Source organism: Lycorma delicatula, chromosome 1 (genome assembly GCF_047948215.1).
Source record: "Lycorma delicatula isolate Av1 chromosome 1, ASM4794821v1, whole genome shotgun sequence".
NCBI lineage: Eukaryota > Metazoa > Arthropoda > Insecta > Hemiptera > Fulgoridae > Lycorma > Lycorma delicatula.
Window position 1 is genome coordinate 189,606,931 of NC_134455.1, and position 23,015 is coordinate 189,629,945.

Sequence of the window (23,015 nt, forward strand, 5' to 3'; positions counted from 1 at the left end):
CAACTGAAGTTGGAAACATAATCCATGCTGATGTCTGTGGTCCTATGGAAGTTGACTCAGTAGATGGCTCTTGTTACATGTTCTTATTGAAAGATGATTATTTGCTTTATAGACAGGTGTATTTTTTAAAAGTATGAAGTTTATTGTAAGCTTGAACTTTTTGTGAAACTGTGTGAAAATCAAACGGGTCAGAAAATTAAAATCTTAAGAACAGATAATGGAAAGGAGTTTGTTAATTACAATGTAAGAAAACTTCAGACTCAGTAAGAAATAGAACATCGGACTGCTGTTTCTTATAATCCCAAACAGAATGGTTGTCTCAATGAGAAATGTGTACTTATGGCAGCAAAACATCTAACCAAGTTTTGGACTGAAGCAGGAAATACAGCTTATATGTGATTAATAAAACTGGGACAAGTACAGTGAATTGTGGTATAATAAGCAAAGTTTTGATTTAAAAAATAAAAAATAAAACCACTCTTTGGTACAGAAGGGTGGGTGCATATACCAAAAGAGAAGAGAAAGAAGCATGATCTTAAAAGTAGGAAGGGAATCTATATAGATTATGGTGAAAGTACAAAAGAACTGAGAGTTTATTTTCCACACATGAATGCAGTAATGTTAAAAAGAGGTATTTTTGTTCTATCTAAACTTAATTTCTCATTTTTTGATTGTAATGTTAACATGAAGAAAGAAGAACTTACATCTGAAGTTGAACATGTTGAAAACATAATTAAAGATGTGACTGCAAATGAAAGAAGTTCCCTGAACATGAACATACATAACCCTACTGAGAAGACAGCTTTGTCCTAGGAATAAGCTGCAGGGTCTAGTTATTATATTGATAATGATTTGTTAGTATGACCAACTTCATATGACATTAAACAGTCAGTTTTTGTTAAGCAATTGCAGGGCACATTGAGTTGAAGACATTAACTGAAAATCATACATGGGATGTTACTGATAAGCCAGAAATAGATGGTGTTAATACCAAGCAATTATCACTTAGCTTTACAGAATAATACAAGATAATCAAGGTAAAGTAATTCAATTTAAATTTAGGTTGACAGAGGGTTCATGCAGAAATAGTCAGTATATGATGTTTAATCTCCTGTTGCCAAATTAAATGCTAAACAGTTAACATTAATATGTTAGCTGTTTTAGTGTAAATTTTGACTGACCTGTTATGCAAATGGATGTCTGTAGAACGTTTTTGCTTCGTGGACTGAAAGAAATTTATGTGTTTATCTGAGAATTGCAATTTACCAAAATCTGATAAAGTGTGCTAACTTAAGAAAGCATTTATGATTTTAAGAATTCTCCCAAATTGTGGTATGATAAATTTCATGAATTCATGATATATCAAAATTTTGTAAGGTCAAATAATGATTATTGTTTGTATTTCAGGTTATCTAATGTTTCAAAAATTTGTGTTGATGACTTAATTATCACAGGCTAACAAATAAGCAAGAAATTATGAAATTATGAATGAAATATGAGTAACTTTAAAATGAATGATTTAGGTTAAATTTCATATTATTTAGGTATCACTATAGAACAAATTTGGTACTTACATATTAACGCTACCGCAGCTACAGCTTTATTTACAAACAAAGTGGTCAATTGGATTTCGGTGGAAAATGGGCCGATATAGAGTTTAACATAGATTCAAAACAGGCTTTTTATTAATTTTAATAATTTATATTTATTTATTTTATTAATATAATTTAACCAAACTTAACTTACGCTTGCTTCGCTCGTTAATCTTGACTAATTAACAGGAGTGTTTTGATTATTTAAATAATAAATAATTGCAATTACTGAATTTATTAAATAAATACTCAAAAAATTAAGGGTGTTAATTAGTCAAGGTTTGCGAGCATAGGTTAAGTTATATTTATAAAATAAATAAATATAAATAACCATTTATTAAAATTAATAAAGAGACTGTTCATTTTCCATCGAAATCCGATTGACTACTTTGTTTTTAAATAAAGCTGTAGCTGCGGTGGCGTTAATACGTAAGTACCACAAAGTGGTACTTATTTCAGTTTCTTTTTATTTTTTTTTATTTTTGTAAGGTTGTCATGTATTGAATGTATTATTTTTGTTGTAAACATTTTGATTGCGGGAGGGTGTTGTGATAAAATCAAAATTTTGTTTACTTAACTATTGTATTGGCTTATATCGATAGTGTAAGTGTCGATAGTAAGCGCAGTGTAAAAAAAAAGAAAAGAGACAACATTGAGAGAGAGTACATGCTGTATATGAGAGTACTTTTGTTCTGTTAAATTATGTAAACTGCTGTCGTCATTTTGTATTTATTTAAAGCACTCTACAACAAGATCAGAATTTGCACAACTGTCAACCCATTAGAAGTCAAGGCTTTTTAGATATCGTACATTGTAGTGGTCCAGATAAAACTTTATATTTAATGATATCGAGCAAGATAATTCTGTTACAGAGTTCAGTAGGAGATTTAAAAAAAGTATGATAAATGATTGACAGTTCTGTAACATTCATACTTTGTATGACCCCACTTGATTATTAATTGATTGGGTTTTAGTGGTTAGTTGGTACATTAGTTGTGTACATTTTCCACAATCCATGAGCATTATATTTTCTAAAAAAATGTTCTTATAGAGCAGAGATCTCTGTAAATATACTGAACATAGAGATACTCATTAAGCAGTAAGTGAGAATTTTTTTTTAACATTTAAGTAGCTGTATTAATTTCTGTTGAAAATAAAATATTTTTCGCCGACTGGTTGGCAGTACTGACTTGAACGAGACAAAAAGTAGTGTTGTTCAAATTGCCAAATGAATTGCGGTTATTTGTCTGTATAGTTTGCTATTTAAATGTTTAGCAAAGTGCCTGTCACACATTCTAAGTGTATGATATCGGGTTACTGTCATTTGATTTTTAATTTAATTATACTCATACTTATTCTGTTTGCTGATGAATGTACTTTCAATTTTCAATATCTAATTTCAATCAGTATATGCTATATTATGATCAGTAATCTGATGATTAGCCCCTTATTTTTGAAAATTGTGTTATGAAGTAATGTAGACTATCTTAAGGATCCGTTAGATTATGTTTGTGGGGTGGCTGAAAACTGATGTTCACAAACAGAAACTGAATTTTTGAATATTCTATTAAAGTAAACAAATGTGTCATTCTGCAGTTTTACTTCTCCATTATTATTTTTATTTTATTAAAGGTCATAGTCTAGTGAGTTAACATATTCTGTAAACCTTTATTTAATAAATGTAAAATTTGAGCCATTGAGACCAGGTATGTTATTTACCGTTTAAAATTAAGTTACCTACAATTTTGTATTAAAAACGTTTTTAAACAGTTGTTATCAATATCATTGTTAGAAAGATGCGTTTTTGGTGTCATATTTTTATCTTTTGGGAATAAAATGAACATATTAGAAGAAGTTACAGGAATTTTATCAAAATAATTTTGGTGTACATATATTTGTTTTTACTCATAAATTCATAATTTTATGATACAAAGTTAAATAGCATAAAAACTTCTACATGGCAAAACCATTTCATTCTTGATGGTTTTGTGTAATGTAACTGTTAGGCTTTTATTAAGAGTCTTGATTAAGAAATAATAACTATTTTATTTCCTTTTGTGCAATCTTTATTTAAGTTTTTTTACTGTGAGGACAATTTGAATGAAAGCTGTAAACTTTCTGAAAATGGCAGAAAAATCAATATGTGGAAAACTTAGGTTTTGAAAGAAAGCATGTTTATGCTGCGTTGAATTACAGAGAAAATTCTCAATGAATTTGCTATGAAAAAAAATCATAATGGTTAAAATGGAAGCATTTTAAGGCTTATGTGAAACCGCTAAGTAATGCAGTAATCTGTAATGTTTATAATTTACCAATGTAATATTAAAGTTCTTTGTTGATAAAAATTAGGTTCAGGAATGATATTTTAATTTATTATTTTATTACACAGTCTGTTCAAAAAGTAATGTCACCAAGTCCACAAGTATGAAAAGAATCCCTTTTGGCATGCTGGAAGACAGAGCTAGATTTCACTAGTGCTAAGTGGGGGATAAAAAAATTTCCACCCTAAAGTTAAGAAAAACTTCAAATCTACTCAATACGACATTGGTTGCATGTGGAAAAGAGTTTTACAAGTTTAGCATGTGACAAGGCCCCCATCTTCTTACAATTCCAGCAACATTTTGGTCATCCCTTGCTGTAAGGTTTGATCATGTCAAACACTGTTTCAGACGAAAGTTTTAGGTAATGATTAGAGGACTAATGATCACTTTAAACCGATTCGATACTTTGCCTATTAAGGGAGGTATGATTTTTTTTGTCTTCAAAATCCAATTTTTCCACCTCTGGGCCAATGGTTGGTAAGTTTTGGGCCCTTATCCAAAGAATAGTAGGAACTTTAAACGAATTCGATATTTTACTTAATAAGAAACTTATAACTATATTTTTTTTTCGAAAAATCCCCCCATTCCACCCCCATGGTCGGAATTTTCTCACTAACGAACTCTACCGAGATTTTGGGTCGTTATATTTTATGTATCAATTTGAAAGTGATGGGCGCAAAATTACGGCAATTATCGTGTCCACAACAAAGTGAAATATATATAAACTTTGAACTGACGGTTGTTTTGGTATCTGGGGGATGTGAAACGCGAAGATATGTCGAAATTTTCCAGAAGTCGAATCATGGTATCCATTACAATTTGTAGCTTTCTTATGAAATCTACCTAAAAAACTACTTCTACGTAAAATTTAGAATTAACTTTTTTCCCTGGAGGTACAAACTCACGGTGGAGGATCCAGCCTTATTGGGGCGAAAGGACGCCGAGGTGTGCTACTCGGCACTTTGCCTCTTCGTTTCGGGGTTGTACTGGAATATCCACGTTTCATCACCCGTGATAACATTATCCAAAAAGTGAGGATCATTTTCACTTGTTTCCAAAATGTCTTGACAAATTTCCACTTGGCGAGATTTTTGGTCGTCAGTTAACATTCTTGGGACGCATCATGCGCACTTTTCGCATGTCTAAATCCTTGGTCACTATCCTGTAGACGATAGTTTTTGGAATATTTAAACATGTCGGCCATTAAAAGAACACTCGTTGGACGGTCTGTTTGCAAATGTTTTCACACGAGTCACATTTTCGTCGTTTGAGGAGGTTAACAGGTGTCCAGCTCGGGCTTCGTCGTCGACCTCTTCACGGCCTTCCAAAAATGCCTTGTGCCATCTGTAGACTTGTATTTGTGATAAACACTCATCCCCAAAGGCCTGTTGAACCATTGGAAAAGTTTCTGCTGCAGACTTGCCGAAATTCACACAAATCTTGATCACGTATCTTTATTCCAGTGAACGCTGCATCGCAACTTGTACAAGAGACGAAACGGAGGTTTACAAAATCGCCTGTCCTTCACCTTTGAGAGCTCTGAGACAACTGAGCAAGCACTCGCTCGGTGATTGACGTACCACCATCAATCCCGGCGGATGATAGAGCGCGCTGCAACGTACAGTCGCTTTACAATAAAATACATTAAATTACATTACTTTCCGGATATACCTGGTATATCGTTGTAATGAAATCAAAATTCAATGCAAATTATTATTCTTTTGTTTTCTAAGTCATTAAGTACCAAATGCCAAATGCATTAAATACCGAATGTTGTTGCCTACTAAAAAATCATTAGAAGACTACAGTAGCATTGCGAATTAATCCCAATACAGATGTTATTTTTAAAAAAAGTAACTTTAGAAAAAAATCTTACCTGTACAAATTTGTGAATACAGTGTAGGTCTGAAAAGTTCCCGAACTAAATTTCTATAGTCGATACAAGTAGTGCTATCTCTCGGACAACCAAGGAACTATGTAGTACGGTGTTACAAAATTTCATCATGTTTCGTCACTCCATTCGAGTTATATTCGGCCGCGTACGTTGTGTTCACATGACCTTCTGCGAGCTCGCGACATGGAACAGACAAGAGCGATAAAATTTTGTGTTCGACTTCAAAAATGTTTCGTTGAAACTTATTCTATGATACACCAAGCAGTCATGAAGCTGCATCTCATACTACACAACATACACCTGGTGGAAGCGGTTTAAAGACGATAGAGAGTCGTTGGATGACGACAAACAAAGCGGGAAGCCATCAACAGCTGTTCACGACTGAAACTTTGCGAAAGTGCGGGCGCTGCTGCCCGAACATCCCAACCCCGTAGGGGAAGACACCCGCCTAGTGACGTTCCGATCGCCATCCCTCCCCCCGATCCTTGCCCTGTTTGGCTTTAACAGGAAATTAATGCTTTACATCGGTAAAGAAGCGGTACTTAGAATTCTAAGAGAAAAATGAACCGCCGAAAGGTGTGCTTTCGTTTCGTTCCCACACTTCTTGACCGAAGAACGGTGCATCTTTCTTGTGCTTAAGACTTCGTTGAAACTGCCGCTAGCGACCCAAATTTTTTGCAAACAATTGTGGCTGGGGATGAAAGTTAATGCTTCATATAACATCCGCAAACGAAGCGTCAATCCGTTGCTTGGTTGAGCCCTGGAGCACAAAGACCGACGAAAGTCAGGCAGTAAAAATCAAGAATGAAAACTATGTTAATTGCATTTTTCGACTCAAAGGGCCTGATTCATCATGAATTTGTCCCAACTGGTCAAACCGTGAATTCTGAATTCTCTCTTTTTTCTGTTTAGCCTCCGGTAACTACCGTTTAGATAATTCTTCAGAGGATGAATGAGGATGATATGTATGAGTGTAAATGAGGTGTAGTCTTTGTACATTCTCAGTTCAACCATTCCTGAGATGTGTGGTTAATTGAAACCCAACCACCAAAGAACACGGTATCCACGATCTAGTATTCAAATCCATGTATAAATATCTGGCTTTACTAGGACTTGAACGCTGTAACTCTCGACTTCCAAATCAGCTGATTTGGGAAGTCGCGTTAACCACTAGACCAACCCGGTGGATTGAATTCTGAATTCTATTTGGAAGTAATCAAACCCCTGATGTGTTACAATCATTGAATCCAGCCCAAGTACCGGGATCGGAGCAGTTGTACTCTCTTGCACGACAATGTCCCAGCACACATGACAACAGTTTTAACTTGTTATTACACTACAAATCAATTTACCGTCTTATCCCACCCGCCTTATTCACCTGACTTGGCTCCAGTAGACTATTTCCTATTCCCGAAACTCAAGTTGAAGATGAAAGGCCGCTTTTTCGACAACATTCTGCCCATCCAAAGGGCTTGCACTATGCAGTTGAAGACGATCAACAAAATGATTTCTCCATAGCATTTGATGAGCTCTACTGGTATTGCAACGACTGTATAAATAGAGAAAGGTTCTATGTCAAGGGCTGATGTGAGTAAATTCGTTTATCTGTAAATCTGTATTTTTATTTAATTTTGTTTGGGAACTTTTCAGACATACTGTGTATCTTATAATTAATATGTTCTTTATTCTTAATTACTTCATTTACACAATCAGGCATCAATTCAGCAAGTGTGATACACATTTTTTTAATTTCTTCATCATGAAACCATACCAATATTTGCTTTAAATGTGATCAGTTTTTGTGGTACAATTCATTTTTTGACTATTGCCCAAAAATTGTCAATTGGTTTTAAAACTGGGGAGCCTGACCAACGGAGGATTTTTAATGTTTCGTTCATCGAAAAACTTTTCCATTTTGGTACGGCGCGAGATCTTGTACGAACACTCCATTGCCTTGCGGAAATTTGTTTTAGAGTAAAACAAATCTCCGCAAGGAAATCTCGTCGTCTTCCCTTCAGAATCTTGATGTAGCCATCACTTTTCAATATACCAGTCTTCATCCCAACCCCGTAGGGAGAAGACACCCACCTAGTGACGTTACCGGTCGCCACACCACCCCCTCCGTTCCAAGCCCTGAGGGGCTTTACCGGAGGTCGTCTTTGGACCCTTTAACTGATTACATCTCACAGTCGTCAGCCAGGTCTCGGTCGGGATGCCACCGATGTAAATGCCTCGGCAGACATTTGCATCAGTAAATACATATCAAATTTCGCCTTCACGTAGGCCTCAAACGGACATCTTCACATCCAACCTAACATGATTCCCTCAAACTATCTAACCGAAACTGCGGAAGCGCGAACCCTGCGCCTAGTAAAGATTTGACAACACCTTTCGTTACTGTGAATATCTCGGAAAACGAACGAATTTAAAGTTAAATCAATGCTACCTTATATCAGTCAAAATTGTGTTTTACGCAACATAGAAATTCAGACCTACACCCAAATAAGTCGAGCAGTTTAGGTCACTTAACAAGGGGAATGCAACAAGGGGACTACCATACCCCGGCAGCGCAGCCCCGCACCAGCGGGAACCCCAAATCGAATCACAAACAATACCAATATAACCGTGGCATGATACCAATGCGTGTACCTCCAACCATTCCAATGCCTAACCCGAACCCTAGCCACCCGGGATCCTACCACAATCGAGTACTTCGATCAAACTCCCTCTGCAGACCTACACATTGCAAGGGCGCGAAGAAAACCAGCCAATATAGACCATTCCTTGCGGATCATCCAGTTGGTACGGAGATTCAGGAAGGAATGTATTCCCTCAAGTTCCCTAACAGCTCGTGAACGTTCGACCTCATATCGGGGACAGACGTAGAAGACGTGGTCCACTGTATCATCAGTCCCGCAATCCGGGCATTGACTCGAATCCACCAAACCTAGCCAAACTTGCCCGAACGGCACCATGCCCGAAGAGAAACTGTGATATACCGATTGGGGGAGATCCATTTAATCCCATCTGAATTAGACACTATAGGAAATATACCATGTGTGTAGCGACCCGTGGGGGATTCATTCCATCTGACCTGCCAAGACACAAGGCCCCGGTCTTCAATCTCCTGCTTTCGTTCTGACGTCAATAGGTTATTTACCTTGGAAATGTTGCGTTCCTTACACTCATTAACCAAGATATCTATTGGTTTGACTCCGGCTGTAACAGTTTTGCCTCCCGCGAAACTGTTCTGTAACCGCCTATAACTGTCAGCAAGAGGAGTCGCTGGGCCCGCAGCAAAATGTCAGCGCAATTCCTAAAAGCCATGCGGTGAGCCCAGACAGGCGCAGCATACAGCATAATAGCTTTGCTGACACCTTTGTAAAGGATATGTATGGGACGGTAATTCAACCCCCAATCGGGATAAATGATTACGGATTCCATAAAAAGCATCAGCGGTCTTTTTTGCTACAAACTATAGATGTTCCCTGAATCGAAAATTCTCATCAAGGATAACATCCAGGTATTTTTGTGTCGTAACGTACCGAATGGGAAGACCAGCCATCCGAACCGGGATTCATTGGTAAGCAGTCAATCGGTCCTTAAGCAACAGCATTGTGGTTTTCTCTGAGCTGAAAATCATCTTATGTTGGAGGCTCCACTGTCGGAGTGTCTCACAAGCATGAGCAGCTCAGAATTGTACCTCGTTACGCGAATCTCCTTCAATCAGTAGCAATGCGTCGTCTGCATAAACGATGACACGACAACCACATGGCAACCTTAAATGCAACATCGAATCGAATTCTATGATACAAAGGGGACTCAGAACACTGCCCTGAGGGCATCCTTTAGTTAAGGTCTTACGAACCTCCGAGCCGCCATCACCAGCATCAGGGAAACAGTCCGATTGCTGAATAACTTGAGAGCACTTCTAGTTCATTTTGTGTACTCTTACGCTTCTGTATCTGAAGCAGGGCAGAGGGCCACCATAAGTTTCCAACAAGATTCCAACAAATGTGCTCCTATGAAGTATCTCCCATTTTACTTGGTGATTAATACTGTAAAACTTTATTAATAGAATTTCACATGCTTATGAAATTTGATAGGATATAGTGTTATGATGAATAAATTCATTTTGATGAATGAAAATAAGTTAAAAAAAAATTAAGTCTAATTTTGTTAAGTATAAGCTTGCAATTTTTTGGTATTAGATTGTGCAGTCACCTTATAATTAAAAAAAAAAACTAAAATGTTTTTAAATTCTTTACAGTATCAGGCAACATTCAGGAATTTTTTATATGTTGTTTTCCTTGCTAAAAATATTAAAAATGAAATAAAGAAATATAGTGAAATATCATGTGTAATTTTAATCAATAGTTATTGCCACGTAAACATTCTCTCCAAAAAGGTGAGGATTTAAAACTCTGATCTTCAACTGTTGAAGATGCCATGTAAATGGAAACTTTTAATCATATATTAATTTAAATGGTATGTTACTCAATAAAATATTACTGTGTATTTATAGAGTTTATTATAGGAGTAGAAAATTGTCAATTTAAATAGACTAACTGAATTGGTCCATTGTAATTTTTTTATGCTTATCGAATTTTGTTTTTTGATAATATACAAAGTATTTGATTCTGTTTTATATTTACCTTTAATAGAAAAAATTTTGTTTTCTAGTAATTTTTTTTTGTTCTTTTTATTATGTAGCCGTAGTTATTTTAAAAGCTTATTTTTTAATTGTTGTGTAGTTCATCATTAACTATACAAAAATTGAAGAAAATATTACACTTATTTCTGACTTGGATTAATTTGTGTAACAATCCTAGGCCTTATTGTGTGCAGCATAGTCAGCAATTTGACATATGATAATATGGATTTGGAAATGTCTAGTATGTTTGTTATTCATTTTTACTAGAAAATGGTTAATAGAATTTTTGTATAATTTAACGTATGTTTTATTTATGTATGAATGCTGAAGTGTTGTCATCTTTTACTATATATTATTCTAAATACAGCTTACAATTTACACATGTAAGCATGTGTTAAGATCAATGAAATTTAAAAATGTGTAAATTATCAATATATTTATGATCTCTGATGATTTTGTAACAAGATGAAATTCGTTTTATGTTATAAATTAAAGTAATGCTACGAAATCTCTCTTTTTGACACCTTAATCTACATGGAGAAAATGCTACAAAGAGGAAAAATTGTAAAATTAATTTCTGAAAAAAATTAAAAACAATTTTTTTAACAATTTGTTAAAAAAATATTAATTATGTTAACAATCATGATATACTGATTATGCATAATGGTTGTGTGTTGGTTTTATTGATAATATTTAATAACTTAACTATTATGGTAATAACTGGTAAGAGATAAAATGAAAAATGTGTTTTATTTTATCATATGTTGTAAATATAATTTGAAGCATTTTAATAAAAGTAATAGTAAAAAGACAATGACAAATAAATGACTAGTTAAGCAGCAGTTCATATTGAGGATACATTTTTAAGAAAGTTTTGATTAAAATATTTTAGACAAGTAATTAAGTAGAATTAGAAATAAAAAAAAAAAATACAAGATAATATTCTTCATTATGTCCAACCATTCTTAAATTATGTCAGACATTTCTACCAAATAAATGCAATGAAAAACTTGAACGATTTCTGATGATAACATTATCGAGTGTTGTTAGTAGCTATCTTATTAGTAGTTGCAGTCAAACTTTCAGTCTGTGTTCTGTTTCATTGTTACTTAAGTTAATTTTTTTTTTTTTTTCATTCATTCACTGGTAATACATACATGAGGGTTTGACATCTTATTCATGAAAATTCATCTATTTTTATTTATATAATCGTACTCATTTATTTCTTTATGTAATTTATAATGTATTGTTTATCTTTTTTCCAGTGCTGATTTCAAATTACCTTAAAAAACATCTAATTCTAATTACTTCTTTATATGTATTACATGAATTTTTAATTTCTGTTAATTTATTAAATATTGTGGTTCCTTACCAAGTAGAGGCAATGTGTAGACTAATGCTGAAATGTTATTTTCTGCCAGATGGATTACATTGATGTGTTTATATAACTAATCCATTCTTTATTATTGCTGTAACCCATGTAACAGATGGATATCATTGTTTGGTGTTGCTTTCTAGGAAAGTAATGATGCTTACTGTACAGCCAGTTTGTGTGGTGAACAAATTAAAGGTGCACTGTAGGGCTGATTATCATCTGGTGAACATAGATATTATTATTGAGAATAATTATGCTTGTGTGGGAAATGATTTTTTGTCTCATGTCAGATTCCCTAAAACATTTTTGATTTTGGTGCTCAACATATATTTAATAATTTATTATTACTAACCCTGTTGAGAATTTTGCTTTGTTACAATTTAAGTTATGTATTTTTTAAGTTATCTCGGTACAGAAAAGTACTGAGATAAGTATTTAAAAAGTAACAAAATATTTAAAAATCATCTCGGAAAAGAAAATAAATTTTAAAGTAACACACAATTTGTAATGCCACAAAGAGCAGCTATGAAATGACTGATGTGTCTGATTAGTGATATATGTGACTATCCCTAGCTGTCTGCTTGCTAGTGATACAACATAGATTGTAAGAAAAAAATTCAACAATGTTTTTATCTCCTTTTATTGACTGATGAGCTAAAATACTCTAGACCTTTGATGATAAAATAATCCAAATAACTATGGCAGTAAGAATGTTAAATGTTAAATTTTTGAAAATTCAAATAAATGATATGTTCTTCTAAACTTCAAAGACTTTTAACGGCTTGGAAAAAAATTACATCTACTATCTACTGTTTAGTTTTTTAAATTATCATCTGTGCATTGTAACTTGATATGTTTTATTATTTATTTTATGAAGATTGGTGCAAATGTTGTTTAGTTACAGGTAACAGAGAGCCAAATATATGACTGGCTTTATTTGTGGAAAAGAGTAAAGTTCCAATTCTTGAATTATCGAGACTACAAAGATTGTATAAATATATTATAAAATTATATAATTTATAATATTCTAGATTGTGATGATATAGAAGGTCTACTTACTCAGTTTATTGAATGACTGCACAACATCAGGATAGATTTATTCATTATTAAGTCTTTTTTGCTGTTATTTGGGCAACTTAACTGACATTTTTTGACTGTAAGAAAGTCCTTAGTGGATTGAAATGGATCTGAAAAGTCCTTCAGTCAGATTTAGTTAAAGACCAACCAGTAACTTAATAACTTAATTCAGACACAGTTTGCCATTGAATATTCTAAGAATCAGAATGATTATCTTGGATGGATTATGTTGAACCATTCTTTTTTTATTATGTGGAGGCAACTAAAGGCCATCTGTGGACTAGATCCAACACCTCCATATTAGGGGTTGCTAGAAAATACTGTATGTTGCAATTATCTGGCAATTTTTATCAGTATCAAGTATTTTGGTGAATAGATTTTGATCAGTTTCCTGCATTAGCTCATATAATTCATAATTTCAGTTTTATATATATATATATATATGATAAATTAATCCTCCTCCCAAATGGAGAAATCATTATATGACCTGAAAATTCCATTAATTTATGAATTACCATATGCTATGAATTGTGACACTGCCTTTTCAGATAGTTGTACTTTTATAACTATCTTCCAAATTTTGCATTCTCAAATTTGTAAATTCAAAAGTTCAATCCAGAATTTAAACAAAAATACAGAATTAGAAAACATACATTTTATGTTTTTAATGTATGTGTGAAGCCATCGTGATCCTGTTACAAAAAAACAGTCTTTTGCTTCCAGCTACCTCCCAGTATCTCTAATGAGTCTTTTGTGTAAACTGATGGAGAGAATTATGAACTTCAGATCCATTGTGTTATCTCAAGAACTCTTACCAAAGCAGTGTGGATTTTGGTTAGCTTTATTTTTACTGCTCATCATGGATCTGCTTGAGGGCTGTACAAAATGCTTTGTTATGACACAACACTTAGTTTTATTGCCTTCTTCAATTTGGAGACTGCATATGACACAATGGGGCAGTAACACTTTCAAGGACTATATGCATCATCACGGTAACTGCTGAGTGTCTGCTTGAGAATTCAATTCTTTCATTAGAAAATTGTGAAAAATATAGAATTTAAATCTTAAGATATTAAAAATTTTTGCTCTTTATGTATATAATTTCATTGAGTCAAAAAGAACCTTCTTTTGTTTCTTTACTTTTTTATTTGATGAAGCCTTCTTCCCTGGACAAATTTTTGATATCGAGTCATCTTCAAAAGAAAATGAAAAAAAGGAAGAAATTTGGAAACTCGTTTTTAAATTTTATTATCGTACTTTTTTCTTTTATACTGCAGTATTTGTTTCATTTCATTTCATTCTGTTATTGGTTTGATTTGTAAAGTACTATAGGAGTCTGGTATTTTTAAATGCAACACTTGCACAGAACTATTATATTTATTGTCTTATTCATAGTTTGTTAATATTTTGCCTTTGGCTGAACATTCTCGTTTGATTTTCCAGCTACTTTTCTAGAGAAAAACCAATGTTCAATCTCACGTGACATTTTTATTTTCTAAGCATTTTTCGAGCTATTCTAAGTTTTCTATTTTGTGGTGGCGAGTTTAAGGTTTTAATTTTCTGATTCTCACATTGTAGCCATTTCTTGTATTAGTCACTTTTGTAATTGTTTATTCTTTCCTCATGCTTTTTAATTTTTTGATATGTTTTCGTTGAACAGCTTCTCTGAATATCTTTTCTTCAAGCTTTGTTGTGGTATTATTTGTTCACTGGTCTTATGATCGGAAGATTTTTTCCCTCAATCTGAAAGTTACCCATGAACTTCTTTTATAATATCTATTAAAAAAAAAAAACAAAAATAAAATATGTAGAAAAATGGAAAATATTATGTGTTCTGAAGTGTTTAGATACAATTTTTATATTACATGTTTTCATATATTGATCTGAGTAATAAATAAGATATCAAAATGTTGAAAAACGTTGCTGTGTAAAAGATTAAATTAGACTCTTTGTTAGTGATTGCTATTGATTTTTAGCTTTGTACATAATTTTATCGTGTTCCTTATGTACAGTATATCTGACAATTGTTTTAATAATGAACTTTAAACATATGTTGTTTGTAATATATCACATGTCATATGTGAATGAGTCATGTTTTAGTAGATCTTAAAATAATAAAATATAATTTCTAAAATTTAATTTTAATATGACCTATTTATTTATTGTAATAATGTTTGATAAGTACAATTTGTTTATCTCTTATGAATTTTCTTATTTATGTAAAAGATGTAATATTTATAGAATAATTGTACTCAAAATTAATAAGATAAACTTTTTGTTAAAAACGAATTCACGCAGAGTTAGTTTGGATTACTCAATTTCTAATATTGCTGTGAGATCGTAGAATACTAATAAAGAAATGGAAAAATAAGATTTTGTTTTGTTAATGAAAAGGTTTTAAATAGAAAATAGTGAAATTGTTATTTTTTGTAATCTTAAAAAATTTCGGTTTTCAGATTTCAATGGAAATATCCATTTTGACCATCCCTGAATCAATTTTGACTAGTTTCGACGTGCCATCTGTATGTATGTACGTACATACCTTGTATAACTCAAAAACAGTTAGCCATAGAATGTTGAAATGTTGGGTTTAGGACTGTTGTAAATCTAGTTGTAGAACTCCCCTTTTGATTGCAGTTGACTGGATCTTGGATTTTGGACTTTTTTTTAACTACAGCAATAAGCCTCATTGAGAGCTTTACAACATTATATTATAAGTGGTACTTATTTTCATTGGTTTCAGAGTTATAACCAAATCAAATTTTAATTAATCAAATATTTGAATCTTTCAAGGGGAAGGGAAAAGGCACGTTGGTTTGAATCGGACTTAATTTCCTTTTTTTTTTTTTTTTGATTTAAATATATTGATTTATTAATAATTATTAATCTTTAATTGTAAAAAGTTTTTTTTGCAATAAATAATAATAAAATAATAAAAAATATAAACAAATCAGAAGTTATTAGTGAAATAAAATTTTATATACTTTCAAAAGTGTGTATAAGTAATTTAATAGGCGTACAAGGAAGTCATGTGGCGTCCACATCAGATTTTTTTAGGGTCAACCCATTTGAAGAAAAAAAAAAACATAGCTGGTTGCTTGACCAATTCAAAAGAAATTGAAACTTACCCACTTCTTTCCTACATGTCTCAGGACCTTAAAACTATTTTTTTTTTATATTTTTTATTTAAGCAGCTTACCTGTGGTGGCCATTTTTGTTATGATGCGCATACCAATTTTTGTCATTGTAAGGGTTTATGGAAAACATCATAACTAAAAAACTATTAGTCCTGGAAGGATGAAACAAAAAGCAATTTATTCATATTTTTTCAAGGTTAAAGATTGGTCCAGTTGCTTATTTACCTATCTTTCTTCTTTCTATGAGAAAATTACCAATAAAGTTGAACATAAAAAACAGTGAAATTTCACTTTTGGTAATTTTTTTCAAGAGGCAGGGATGGCATACACAGTTTGAATTATTTTTTATATGTAGGCATATGTTAGTAGTTTTACAATAAATAATATTATTGGTGATATACTTATCCCTGAATTTTTAGAATTTTTAAAAACTAATTTTTTAAAAAAAAATTCAAATTTGGCTTCAAATAACTCTAATGGGGCTGGTGATAAAAATCTCAAATTTGCACAACTTAGTGTTTTTGTAAATTTTTGTGGCAAATAAAAATGTTTCTTGTGTATTGTACTAATTAAAAAGTTATAACCTCTCAGAAGTCTTGAAAAACCTGTTAAAAGCGATACCATTTTGACTCACTAAATAAGTGCTCCAAGGGTCGTTCTTTTCTTTGCACAATTTTTTTATTCCTATTCTTATCGTTAAGACACTTTTAATATGCACTCTGTTTATAAAATAGATCCCTGAATAAAAAATAAAGATGTGAGAAACTTTATTCTGTTTTAAAATCATAAGCAAAACCTGGATTCATTCAATACTTTTGTTCAATAGATTAGTACATAAAATTGTATATATTATACAATTCTATTAGTATAAAATTTTATATATTATAAAATGAAATCAGAGATATATATACCTTATAATTCTTAATATGTTCAAGAAAGATGAACTTGATATAATAAGATAAGTAGTTGTCAATGACGTGCATAAATTGTGCAGTAAAACTTATAGAAATACTGCTTGGGATTACAAAATGGAACTCTCCTATCCTGTCTGACAGAAATTAGTTTCTTAATTTGAAAGCTTGAATCTATTCACTTGGTGAATGAAATAGTGTAAAATATCAATGGTGAAAACATAACGAAATATAATTTTAAATTACTTTTATAATGAATATTTTGAAATTTCAAAAACTTTATATGACCAAGCCTTGTTGAATGAACTGTGTGAGAATTATGTCCAGTTGTTAAAATAAATTCCTGGTATGGTAAATTTGATTTTACATTTGTAAGAAAGTGCATTAAAACATGAATGGTATTATAATAAAAGTAATATGTAGATTGATTGAAAATGTTTTAGAAAAAAGAAGAAAGCTCATATCTCCTTCATGAAAATATTTAGTGATTGTAAACCAACAAAATAAAATTTAAAAAATTTCATCTAAAAAATAGGTTAATTTAAGTGATAAGGTTTTTTAGATCAAATTTTTATCAGTTCATTTGAAGTTAGGAATTGTTAAACTTTTATCGGTTTCTAATTGTTATGCATGGTTAATCCTCAAATATTTCTATTTCTTGGTACTGTTTATCTTATATTCATATTTTAAGTATGTCAATTTTTTATATGTTAGTGTAACGTATAGATGTGTAATACTGTCATCAAGCAATTAGAAAAATAAATTATAAATGCAAATTTTATTTTCATAGTGATTACTGCATTATTTTATTCTTAAAGATGATGTCATCATATTGGCCTACGTATAAATTGAATACGTCAAGTTAAAAGTTTGTTAAAAAATAAAGAAATGTTTAAGATAGTTTAAAAAAGCAATAGTAAACCATAATTTAATTTCTTTGTTTTCCTTCTCTATACAATTATTTCATGTATTTATAAATATGATATTAAAATTTAAAAAAAAACTGTAATTTTTAAGATTTTATTTGGGGAGAAATGAAAAGTAACACAGATTGGTCTGAAGTGCATCCAGTGTTTTTGTATGTATGGAAATTGATTGAGCATTTTTCGAGAAACTGTGTCAACTGTCCCTTTTTATTTGATGATACCAGTGATTTATTTGTATTAAATGTTCTTGAATATTTCTGATGAAGTAGGTTGAAAACCTTCTTAATATATATGCTTTAATTATTATTACTTTTTAGGCCATACTATTTTCATTGTTGTACCTTTTATTAGGGTGTAAAATATGTGTTTATGTTACAAGACTAATAATTGCCTACACTGATGTAATGGGTTTTTTTTTTGGAATAAGGTTGTACATTTTTGGGGAAGAAGCAGACTGTTTACAGGCAGAGAGATAGACAGAGATAGTTTGTTTTTGTTGATCTATGGTTGCATGGGATGAATGTTAAAACTCATTTCCTGTATTTATTTCTTAAATTAGCTTAATGAATTTAGTTCTTTGTAATTTAAATAACTGAACTATCTAACATTGACTTAAATAAAAACAATAAAATACAAAAATAATTATTACAAGAAACCAGAATAAAATATTAACATTCCCACTGCTTGACTTAATTACTAAAAATGGTATATTATCTAATAACATCCTCTGATGTATTTGCCCAAACAAAAAAGTTGCTGCAGAAGGAAAACTTGTTATCAATACTTTCCAGTAATTAAAAAATACAAATGTTGAAAAACTTTTTTTGGTCACAGAAAATATTTTAATTAAAATTTTGTTTATCAAAATGACCTTTTTGAAAATTAATGTGAATGCAAAAAATAGAACATCATCTTATTAAAGCATAAAGGTTTTTATTTTAAGTCTTTTTAAGTTAAGTATTCCGTAAAAAAAAAATATTCTTAACATCTATTAAATGTAGTTCTGTTTTATGTCATTTGAAAAGTGATACTGTCAGAACTACTCCAAAAAATAATATAAAAATTTAGCTAAAGAAAATATATGTCATTAAAATATGCTATGTGAGGTAGAGTGTATGTATACATTAAATTATTTATATATTACATAATGTGAGAGCTAAAATTTAGTTTATCTGTGAAGTATCATAAACTTTATAAATTTTATTGTTATCTGTGAGAAAATTTAAACTAAAAGAAAATAGTGCTTTTATAAATGAAAAGCATTCAATTTAAAACATGTACAATTGCAGTGATGGTTTTAAAATTAATATTTATATATTTTTTTAGAAATTCAATTGAAAAACCTCATCATAAGCTGTAGAATTTTCTACTTTCTACTTTATTCATAATGTATTGCTTTAGAGTCAAATGATTGAAACTGAATAAAAAAAAATTGTGTGGTATGTAGATTTTACACCATTTTGATATATATTTTAATCCTTATTAGAGAATAATAATGCTTGTGCACACTTTATATGTTTGAATTCTGAACCTTGTAAAAAAGTATTCTGTCTGAAATTGAAGTTTTAAATTGAAATTATTTTTGAGGGATTATTTGGGTAAGTATAGTTTTTAATCTTGTTTGAAGCAAAAATCGAAAACTTTTTCAGCTCAAACTAATTCAGATATTGTGATTGGAAATATTTGTAGCCATATTTTATGCAAAGATTGAATGGTCATTTAAAGTAGCAAATAATAAAAATATTTAAGAACGTCTTAAAAGAATCCTTATGACTGGAAGGATCTGTGAAGCTATTACTTGATGTGGTTGTTAAACAGTCTAAGAGTAGATACAAAGGAATTAGTAAAAATTAATATAAATGTATGAACTAACTTGAAAATAAATAAAGCAAAATGGTATGTGTGTTTATTATAAATTAAAGATAAAAATAATGTGAGAAAATTTTATTGCAACCATATAAAGTTGAAAAAAAAGTTTAGCTTGTAATATTGCCAATTCCACTTGTAAGTTCCCACCTGTATGTTGGACTGGCCAACATACTTTTATATAAGATAAGCTATAAATGGCTAATGCATTTAACTAAAATGAAAATAATTTTTATATGCGAAAAAGCTTCGTTATTTGCAAATTATACTAACAGTTTCTTTGCTGATACCTAGCCCAAAATGATTGCAATTTTTTGATTGCAATGACTATCGGAAATCATTTCTGCCTCAGTAGCTTGGTCTAAATTGTTTACTGATGTTTTATATCCTGAAATGTTTTGTATTTTTCATATATTTCTGTATCACTCACCTATGGGTAATATAAAAATTTTGTGTAGGTTTATTTGAAGACATATTAAGACAATTTTTACAAAAAATGACAACTAATTTTTGGAATTTTAATGTTAAATTTGGAATATCTAATTATTGTGTATAAATTGACTATCCTTTTATCTGAGCTTTGCTTATCATTTTGTGGTTATTAATTCTCCATTAGGAAGATTTATTATATTGATGTTTACATTCCTCGTAATATTATTAGTCATATTTTATCTACTAAATGATTAGATCACTTTGCAATTGTTTCATTAATTTATTGAAAAAGAATGCATTTAAAGGGAGTAATATTTTACTAATTCTTGTGTACATCAGGTTATATGAAAAAGATTTTCATATGGATACGGCTTCTTGATGTTTTGGATTGAATTTTATTTTCTTACATAATTATTACACCAAACCTTTTGTTTTAAAACAAAATAGTTGATGCATTTAATACTACTTTTTCTTTAAAAGGTATTTAATACGGTTCTGCTTATGAAATTTGCACGTAATAAAAGTATTTTTTAGATGTGAGAGTATGATATTTTTACTCTTGATAAATTTTTTTTTGGTTGGTAGATTTTATAGTCCAACTGTTAATAGTATTGTAGGAAAACTGTTGTTAATAGCAGAGAAAAATTTAATGATGATAATACTGTTAAAGCTTACAATATTTCTTGAGTAATATTAGTGAAAAGAAAAATTAAAAACTTTATCTCTAATCTACACTAATCTATCTATGAATGAGTTGAAAATTATTTTGTTTCTATAGCAAACACTAGTGTATCTTGTAATCAGTTAGTTAAATACTTAAAATATTTTGTTCTACTACCCTATACCAGTAATTCTGTTTTATTTCAGGAATTCAGAGATTTTTAATATAAAAAAAAATTGAAAATAACAATTATTGGTTAATCTCTTGGGTTAAGTGTATTGCAAATGGAGTAATTTAACCTCTGGAAATGTTAATAAATCACTGAATTGATTTTATACTTTTAAAATTCATGAATAGTTCCCGTTATTAATAAAACACTAATAATAATGTTAATTTTTTTTTTATATCAATAGTTTTCCTAAATTACTTTTAATTTTTTAAAATAAGCTGTTTAATGTTTTGAATGAAATAATGAACTATTTTCATGTTGTTAGTTTGGATACAGAAAAACTTTTTAGTGATTTAGGATATTGTTAACTTAGCTATTTTGTAATGATATTAAAAATAAATTAATATTTATGTAATGAAAAGAACACTTTCTAGATGTAATGTGTAAAGCATGTGGATCAGTATCACATTTGTTTAATAAATTTAAAAGTATGATATTGATTGTTATCACATAAAATTAACCACATTATATTTAAGTTATACCTATTGATGTGTGAATCTGGATTTAAGTAAATCTTTACTGATAAGAATTAATTAGGGTTTTTTTTTTAATTATAAGAATAGGATACACAGAAGTCAGTCTTGGCTGACCTTTTACTGCTCTGGCTTATAAATGATGTTCTAGCAATTGGAAAAATTTCACTATTTTGTTTTCTTTTGGTGCAATTTTTTGTATTCATTCACATATGGAAACTTAGGATTCTTCATTTGTAGTGACATAAATAAGTTAAAGGACTGGTTCAAACCTAATAAGTTGCATAGTAAATACTATCAAGAATAGTTTTTTTTTTTTAAATATTGTAATCCTTCTGAAGCATGAAGCAACTGAATGTACATTGAGATACTGTTTAGATTGACCTTTTTGATTTGGAGTAGAAGTTTCACTCTCAAGAAATTTTCTTGAAATTATGAGTGTATTATTAATACGTAAAAAAATAACTTATTTTAGTTTTATCATATTTTGTTGTTTTATATGATATTGATATCTGGAATGATTTTGTTAGTGGAAAAATATTTTTTGGTTTACAATTAATGCATTAGAAGAATATTATTAACTTTTGAATTTTAGAAATTACTGTAACTATTCTTTTTGCTTAACTTTATATTTTAAATTTCAATGTATTTATTATATATGGAACAGTTACCATTTTAAGTGTTCTTATGATGTAAAAGAGGTCTGAAATTCAAATTTTCTATTTTTTGCATAGAGATAATCAACATTGCCGGATTTATGTCTTACATTACATTTTGTAATTCTGTGTATTTTGTTCTATAAAAATGTTCTGAGAATTTGTATGAGTTTAATATTTTGGAGAGTAAAAACACAATCTACATTGCACTAATCTGTAAACAAATGAGTTTTTTCTTCCTAAAATAAATGGATTTCTTCTCGTTGCAGCAGATGTATGTTGGAAATGTGAGAAAAATTTTATATGATAAAATTTCATAATTAATCAAATATTAACTAAAATTTGAGTTGATTAACTGTGTTCATTATTTGTGTTTAAGAAAACAAGATTCAAAAGATATTTTTAGTTACAGAATAAGGTGGTTTATTACTTGTCTGTTTATCAGTGTAAGTTTATTAACATTACCATTCACTATTAAGTGAAGCCCTGAAGATTACATTTTTCTTGGGTATTATTTATGTGTTTGTATATTTTTTTGTAGATGGTAGAATAAAATCTTTGTTGTTTGTATGCATATGATCAGTTTTGAGATTACTTTCAAATGGCCACTTGTTATCTAGTATACTTTTACTTCCCCTTTATAGCAGCACAGCTATAAAGGGAAAGTATAGCCATCATCCAAAATTTCTGCTTTCAGGATATTTGTAAATGCTTCAAGAACCACCCACCTCAGTGTCCAAAAACACAAAAAAAGTTATAGAAATTTCTGTTCTTGTGTTGGCCTGTATTTTGATTAATATCAAAACCAACA

General features: G+C 30.5%; 1 protein-coding gene across 3 annotated transcripts in view; it reads left to right on the top strand.

The window, feature by feature from the left end:
- The window catches only part of Tango9 (transport and golgi organization 9), a 74,156-nt gene that overhangs the window by 4,215 nt on the left and 46,926 nt on the right, over positions 1-23,015 (top strand). Inside the window, exon 1 of one of the 3 annotated variants that reach the window (XM_075368762.1) lies at positions 2,431-2,691. The exons of 1 other annotated variant lie outside the window; for it this stretch is intronic. The gene's annotated coding sequence lies outside the window, so the exon portion shown is untranslated. Of the gene's footprint in view, positions 1-2,430; positions 2,692-22,472; positions 22,492-23,015 lie in introns of those variants that run through there. One more of the 3 variants, XM_075368772.1, reaches the window with a different exon arrangement.